At 32.1% G+C, this 8,896-nt stretch overlaps 1 non-coding gene and 1 pseudogene across 1 annotated transcript; both read left to right on the top strand.

Annotated features, from left to right (window-relative positions):
- Positions 1 to 2,652: 2,652 nt before the first annotated feature.
- LOC149520074 (18S ribosomal RNA) lies at positions 2,653 to 4,471 on the top strand (annotated as a pseudogene).
- Positions 4,472 to 4,760: 289 nt separating this feature from the next.
- On the top strand, positions 4,761 to 4,916 carry LOC149520075 (5.8S ribosomal RNA). Its single transcript, XR_016335203.1, has one exon. It is a non-coding gene; the product is annotated as a 5.8S ribosomal RNA (ribosomal RNA).
- The last annotated feature ends 3,980 nt before the right edge of the window (positions 4,917 to 8,896 follow it).

The following is an 8,896-nucleotide window of genomic DNA, read 5'->3' on the forward strand; positions in this document are numbered from 1 at the left end:
ATTTTATTATGATACTTAATTACGATTCTAAATAGTAATAATTATCTGAATTAATGACTCAATCGTTTGAGCCATGCACCATGCGTACCATGATAGAGTAGTTGGTGGGTTCAAACACATCTTCATATTTTTGTCACGGCAATGCCATTTTTATGGCTTGTAAATTGATATAAGCACTCAACAGTGCCCACACTAGGGGCTAGCTCAATTTTACCAAACTTGAACACCATGCTTGAGCCTCTTAAGTTTTGATCACTGCCAATACCAGTGTTCTGGGCTAGTTCCCTATGACCTGGGCCTTTAGTAGGCCTCAAGGCTTGGTCCCCCTGGCTGTTGGATCCTATCCGCGTAGAATCAAAATTGCTCCTTGACTCGGAAAGAACCCCTGAGCCTAGACCAACATGTAGACTATGACACATGCACATGCCTTAACCACCACCGAGACATGTTCACCATTGGTCTCAACATATGCTGGCCCTTTGTGCGGGTAGTTCACTCAAACACTATCAGCACATGTCGGTCCATGCACCATGTGCTTCATGATTGGATAATGATGGGTTTAGACACATCTTCATATTTTTGCCATGATAATGCCATTTTTATGGCTTGTAAGTTCATATAACGGTCCTCTAAACCTTCTTGTGAAGTTTCACAGCAAGATGATTTATTTCTTATTTTTTATGATTTTTAAAATTTTTTACAATCTAAGATTTTTTAAAAACTTTTTAGAAGTTTTGGCCTCAAATTTGGTATATGTGATCCTTGTATTTTTGTTGGCATCCATAAAAAAGTTAAGCTAAAATGTCAAAGTGTGGAAGATTTTGTGTCCATTTGAAAAAAAGTTCTCATTTTAGACACTTGAATGGCTACTGGCTACAAACCGATAAAAGCTCTTATGCTCTTTAAAGGGGTTGAGTAGTCGAGGTTGCTTGGGCGATAAAGAGCCAATATAAGGGCCAAGGGCCACCACCCATCGCATATCATGTGTGCACACCCCTTTACCACCTTCCCTAATCGTCGAAAGCCCCAAATGCTGCTGATCAGGTTTTCTAGCGATGCTTCAATGATGATGCCCTAGGTAAAAAAATACGACACCAGCTCATGCCTAAGCCTAACGTGTAGATCGTGGCCTAGAATCAAACTTCGACCAAGGCCTCAACCATTGTCGGCACAAGCTGGCATTTGGTATAGGCACTTGCCTCAACCACTATCGACACATGCTAGCCTTTGGTGCGTGCACATGCCTTGATCAACATTAAAAGAATATGGCCTTTCATATGAACAGTTACCTCTATCACTATTGGCACATGCTGGCCCTTGCTGTAGGTACTTACCTCGAACACCATCGGCACATGCTTGGTCTTGGTACAAGCACAAGCCTTGACCACCACTGACACTTGCAACCCTTGGTGTGGGATATGCCCATTTGAAAAAAGTGTCTCCATTTCAGACACTTTAACGTCTATGCTAGCATATCTATAAAATCTCTTATACTCTTTAGGGGTTGGTTGTCCAGGTGCTTTCTCTCCCTTCTTTGAGGGGAATAGGTATGTGTGATGGGCCTCTCATTATGTACATCCATGGCAATGTCCCTAAGGCAAAATCTAGGCCATGCATGTCTTTTGGTCGTGTTGTGTGGAGACTGGTTACTTTAGTGACTTGTAAGAGCCTATAGCCTTGACCGGTTGGCATGCACTAAAAAAAGGTCGAGCTCAAGCCTATGCCTGTGGCTAATGCTATCCCATACCCTAAGACCAAGTCTCTGAATCACACAATGACTCCCTAGGGTGGTGCAAGCAGAAATTGCAATAATGGGCTTAGGCTGGCCAAGTCTATCAGGTATTTAATAGTCTCACGGTCCTTTCTCGTTGACCATAAAAAATGCCTTGGCCTCGCTAAGCCAGTGCATGTAGTCGATGCTGCCTAAGACCCCAAGAACAAGTCTTTAAATTGGGTAATGTCCCTATATGGTGGTGACAGCAGAGTTTGCATGTGTAGTCCTGACCAAACCAAGCATTGGTGGTGTTATGCCGTTGTTGCCTGTTGGATGGTAGGTGTAGTCTCGTGGCTCTTACTTGTGTTTTTCCCCTGCTGAGTGGTTGTGGTATGGCTCATGCGTCATTTCCTCCACTTACTTGTTGTGTAATCGATTGGGTGGGTTGTGGATCGATGTGCATAAATGCTACCACTTGTACGTAATGGGCATATGAGTAGTGCTATTATTATGCATGTTGGTAGGCTCTATGCTTGATGCATCAAACTATCAATCATCACTCTCTTCAATCTCTCTCTGTGGTTATCGTACCCTATGGGTGTAATCGGGATCTTGTGTTGCATACATAAATTGAAAGAAATTGAATGTCTTGGCATCCCTCATCTGCCTTGTGTCTTTAAGGGTTACAAGTCATACCTTAATTGTGCCCTATGTCATAAGTGTGCCACCCAAACCCCCATGGCCGTAATGGTACACTAGTGTTCATTCATGCTCTCTAATGCAGAATGTTTTGTGGGTGTTGGCCCTCAACCCTTATTCGTCCAAGGCTATGCATTTTACGTGCTTGACACACACGATGCTTGTGCTCCCTGTTGGCTTTCTCTACCATTCAGTCAGTGTGTTAAGGCTTATACAATCCCAATGTCCTAAAAGAATGCTACTTGATTGATCCTGCTAGTAGTCATATGCTTATCTCAAAGATTAAGCCATGCAAGTGTCAGTATGAACTAATTTAGACTGTGAAATTATGAATGGCTCATTAAATCAATTATAGTTTGTTTGATGGTATCTATTACTCAGATAACCATAGTAATTCTATAGCTGAAGCATACAACAAACCTCTGCTTCTAGAAGCGATGCATTTATTAGATAAAAGGTCGATGCGGGCTTTACCCTTTACTCTAATGATTCATTATAACTCAAGGGATCGCACAGCCTTTATGCTAGCGACATATCATTCAAATTTCTGCCTTATCAACTTTTGATGGTAGGATAATGACTTACTATGGTGGTGATCGGTGATGGAGAATTAGGGTTTGATTTCGAAGAAGGAACCTGAGAAAAGGCTAACACATCTAAGAAAGGCTATAGGTGAAAAATTACCTAATCTTGACACGGGAAGGTTGTGATAATAAATAACAATACCAAGCTCTATAAGTCTAGCAATTGAAATGAATACAATCTAAATCCCTTAATGAGGATCCATTAGAGGGCCATCCATTGGACGACAAGTTTGGTGTCAACAGCCAATATAATTCTAACTCCAATAGCATATATTTAAGTTGTTGCAATTAAAAAACTCATAGTTGAAACTAGGGTTCGGTCATCTAGTCCACCTCATGGTGAGCACCAGTCTACTTATCCTTATAACCAACGATGTGCTCCTGACCTTAACTAGCCAGGTCATTCCTCTAGCAATGTTACTATGAAAAAATTAGAGTACTTAAAGTAGGCCAATGTTTGTATACATTAGCATAGGATAACATCATAAGATATTGGTGCTATTGTGTTGGCCTTTGGGATTGAAGTAATAATTAACATAGGCAGTTAAGGGCGTTCGTATTTTATAGTCAGAGGTGAAATTTTTGGATTTATGAAAGATGAACAACTGTGAAAGCATTTGCCAAAGATTTTTCATTAATTAAGAATGAAAGTTGGGGGCTCGAAGTTGATCAAATACCATCCTAGTCTCAACTATAAATGATGCTGACCAGGGATCAACGAATGTTACTTTTAGGACTCCGTTGGCACTTTATGAAAAATCAAAATCTTTAGATTCTAGGGGGAGTATGGTTGCAAGGCTGAAACTTAAAAAAATTAATGGAAGGGCACCACCAAGAGTGGAGCTTGTAGTTTAATTTGACTTAACACAAGGAAACTTATCAGGTCTAGACATAGTAAGGATTGACATACTGAGAGCTCTTTCTTGATTCTATAGGTGGTGGTGCATGGCTATTCTTAGTTGGTAGAGCGATTTGTTTACTTAATTCTATTAACGAATGAGACTTTAGCCTATTAACTAGCTACGAGGAGATGATTCTTCATGGCTGGCTTTTTAAAGGGACTATGGCTACTTAGACCAAGAAAGTTTGAGGTAATAATAGGTCTACGATGCCTTTAGAGGTTTTAAGCTATACGTGTGCTACACTGATGTATTCAATGAGTTTATAGCCTTGGCCGATAGGCCCGAGTAATTTTTGAAATTTCATCATGATGGGCATAGATAATTGTAATTGTTGATTTTCAACGAGGAATTCCTAATAAGTGCGAGTCATCGCTAGCATTGACTACGTCCCTGCCTTTTGTACACTTACTTGTCGCTCCTACCAACTGAATGGTCCAGTGAAGTGTTCAAATTACAGTGACATAGACGGTTCACTACCTCTAACATTGTGAGAAGTCCACTAAACCTTATCATTTAGAGGAAGGAGAAGTCGTAACAAGGTTTCCATAGGTGAACTTACGAAAGGATCATTGTCAAAACTGACTCAACGAATGACCCATGAATGTGTTAACGAAACACCAAGAGGGCAAAGTGCCTCTGTGGCTTGAGCCCCTTCTAGCCTTAGGCATGTGTGACGATCGTTTCATTCTGCCGCCCGAGTAAATGAAACGATCAACATCATTGCCTGTGACCAAATAACAAACCTCGAGCATGAATTGTGCTAAGGAACCTAAATGAAAAAGAGTACGTATGCTATCGCACCCCATTCGCAGTGCATGCATGGGCAGTACCATGGCTCTTTTTGTCAAGAAAAACCAAAACAACTATCGATAATAGATATCTTGGCTCTTGTATCAATGAAGAATGTAATGAAATGTGATACTTGGTGTGAATTGTAGAATCTCGTGAACTATTGAGTCTTTGAACACAAGTTGTGCCCCAAGCCCTTAGGCTAAGGGCACACCTACCTAGGTGTCATACATCATCACCCTCCAACCTCCTGCTTATCAGCTCTGATTGAAAGGGTGAAAGATAGCTTCCCATGATCTCGTCAATCGTGGTTGGTCCAAAAACTAGTCCCTAACAACGATAGTGTCATGACCGTTAATGGTAAAGCTCCATGCATGCCTTGTTTTGGTGAGACATGCACATTTTCCATCCAGACCCCATCGAACCCCCTGCATCATTTGGTCGATGCTCACATTATGACCTATCGAGTTTAAGCATATCAATAAGTGGAGGAAAATAAACTTACTAGGATTTCCCTAGTAACGATGAGTGAACCAAGAAGAGCTTAGCTTAAGAAACGAGCATCTCTGTGTTTGAATTGTAGTATGTAAAAACATCCTCAGCGACAGACCGAGCCTAAGTCCCTTGGAAAAAGGCACCGTAGAGGGTGAGAGCCCTATTATGCTTGGACCCTATCGCACCATGAGGCACTGTTTGTGAGTAGAGTTTTTTTTTTTGGAATATAGCCCCAATCGGATAGTAAATTCTATCCAAGGCTGAATACGGGTGAGAGACCGATAGCAAACAAGTTCCGTGAAGGAAAGATGAAAAGGACTTTGAAAATAAAGTCAAAGAGTAATTAATAAATTACTTATTAATTTAATAAGTTGAAACAATTCAAATATTAGATAAATAGAAAAAATTATTTTATAATAAAACAAAAGGTCATAACAGTTTGAAATAGATAATTATTCAAATAACCATGACTATTTAAACTTGCTCATTAAATAGATTTATTTTTTAAATTTTTTACTTATTAGTTAAAAATTAAGAAATTAGTGTTATTTTAATCTGAATAAGTTTGAATAAATAGAAACAATTGCTTTATAATGAAACAAAAAGTCATAATGATATGAAATCAATAATAGTTCAAATAGTTATAACTGTTTGAATTTGTTTGATAGATAGATTTATTTTTAAATGTTATACTTATTAATTGTCTGAATATTAATTAATTTGTATTATTTTATTCGTAATAAGCTTATATGAACAGAGACATTTGTTTTATAACAAAACAAATAGTTATAATGATTTGAAATAGATAATTGTTTAAATAGTTAAATAACTATTATAAACTTAAACTAATCACCTTAGGTTTCAGTCTAATTACTTGAATATTAATTATTAATAACAAAATATATCGATTAAATAAATAACAATATTAAAATAATTTAATAAATATTGGTCATTGTAAACAAATTAATAATAATTACTTGAATATTAATTGAAAATAATAAATAAGAATAAGTAATAATTATTAATTTAAAAGATAATTGATTTAACAAAATGGCCATAAGAATAATAAATTTTTAGATATATTTTAAAATAATCATATCTTAATAATTTAATAATTAATAATTTGTTATAATTGACATAACAATATATCAATAATTATTTTATTGTCATAAAATAATTTCTTCAATTATTAGTAACTTATTCAGAATAAAATAAAACAAATTATTAATATTTAAAAAATTAATAAGTATGGCATTTAAAAAATAATTTTGTTTGTCAAACCCGTTCAAATAATTATGATTATTTGAACAATTGTCTATTTCAAATCATTGTGACTCTTTCTTTTGTCATAAAACAAACATTTTTGTTCATATAAGTTTGTTTGGAATAAAATAATATTAATATATTCATATTTTGAAAATTAAGAAGTAAGAGATTTAAAAAATAAATTTGTTTACTAAACCAATTCAGTTAATTATAACTATTTAAACAATTCTTTATTTCAAATTATTATGACCATTTGTTTTGTTATAAAATAATTATTTCTGTTCATATAGTCTTATTTGGAATAAAGTAATGCTAATGTATTAATATTTTGAAAATTCATAAGTAACGGATTTAAAAAATGAATTTGTTAGCCTGACCAATGCAAATAGTTATGACTATTTGAATAATTATCTATTTCAAATAGTTATGACCTTTTGTTTTATATCAAAATTATTTCTATTCGTAAAAGCTTATTTGAAATAACATAAATCTAATTTATTAATATTCTTAAAATAATGAGTAAGAGATTTAAAAAATGAAACTATTTTTCAAACAAGTTCAAATGGTTATGACTATTTGAATAATTATCTATTTCAAATCATTATGACCTTTTATTTTGTCATAAAACAATTTTTTCTACTCATACAAGCTTATTTCAAATAAAATTATACAAATTTATTAATATTTAGACATTTAATAAGTAAAAGATTTAAAAAATAAATTTGTTTACCAAATAAGTTCAAATAGTCATAACTGTTTGAACAATTATTTATTTCAAACCGTTATGACATTTTGTTTTATCATAAAACAATTGTTTTCTCCATACAAGCTTATTTGGATTAAAATAATATTAATTTTTTAATATTTAGATAATTAATAAGTAAAAGATTTTGAAAATAAATATATTTACCGAATAAGTTCAAATAGTCATAACTATTTGAGTAATTATCTATTTAAAATCATTTTGACCTTTTGTTTTGTCCTAAAACAATTGTATTAATTCATATAGGCTTATTCAAAATAAAATACTACTAATTTATTAATATTCCAAAAAATAATGAGTAAGAGATTTAAAAAATGAAACTATTTTTTGAACAAGTTCAAATGTTATGACTATTTGAACAGTTATCTATTTTAAAATCATTATGACCTTTTTTTTTTGTCATAAAACAATCATTCATGTTCACACAAGTTTATTTCGAATAAAATAATATAAATTTATTAATATTTCAAAAATTAATAAGTAAAAATTTAAAAAATAAATTTGTTTTTTGAACATGTTGAAATAGTTAAGACTATTTGAATAATTATCTTTTTCGAATAGTTATGACCTTTTGTTTCATTATAAACCAAATGTTTCTGTTTATACAAGCGTATTTGAAATAAAATAGTACTAGTTTATTAATATTCCAAAAATTGATAAGTAAAAGAGTTAAAAAATAAATATGTTTACCATGCAAGTTTAAATAGCTATGATTGTTTAAACAATTATTTATTTCAAATAGTTATGATCTTTTATTTTATCATAAAATAATTGTTTCAATTCATACAAGTTTATTCGAAATAAAATAATACTAATTTATTAATATTCTAAAAAATTAATAGGTAGGAGATTTAAAAAATAAATATTTTTACTGAACAAGTTCAAATAATCATGTCTATTTGAACAATTATCTATTTGAAATCGTTATGACCTTTTGTTTAGTCATAAAACAATCTATTCATGCAAAATTGGCAAAACAAAATAATATTGATCTATTAATATTTTGAAAATTAATAAAAGATTTAAAAACTAAATCTATTTACGAAAATAGTTTAAATAGTTATGACTATTTGAACAATTATCTATCTTAAATCATTATGATCTTTATTTTGTCATAAAACAATTGTTTCTTTCCATACATGCTTATTCGGATTAAAATAATAGTAATTTAATAATATTCCAAAAACTAATATGTAAAAGATTTAAAAAAATAAATATATTTATCGAACCAGTTCAAATAGTTAAGACTATTAGAACAATTATCTATTTTAAATCATTCATAAAACAATTATTTCAGTTCATATAAGCTTATTTAAAATAAAATAATACTAATTTATTAACATTTAAAAAATTAATGAGTAAGAGATTTAAAAATATAAATTTGTTTACTGAATAATTTCAAATAGATTTGACTATTTGAATAATTTTTTATTTAAAGTCATTATGACCTTTTATTTTGTAATAAAACAATTGTTTCGGTTCATAAAAACTTATACGAAATAAAACAATACTATTTTACTAATATTTAAAAAATTAATAAGCAAGATATTTAGAAACTAAAGCTGTTTTCAAACCAATTCAAATAGTTGTAACTATTTAAACAAATATCAATCTCAAATAGTTTATAATCTTTGTTTTCTCATAAAACAATTATTAATAATTTAAAATATCGAATAAAATAATA

The sequence above is a fragment of the Durio zibethinus genome, chromosome 2, assembly GCF_047325235.1.
Source record: "Durio zibethinus cultivar Kanyao isolate XHJ-2024 chromosome 2, ASM4732523v1, whole genome shotgun sequence".
Taxonomy (NCBI): domain Eukaryota; kingdom Viridiplantae; phylum Streptophyta; class Magnoliopsida; order Malvales; family Malvaceae; genus Durio; species Durio zibethinus.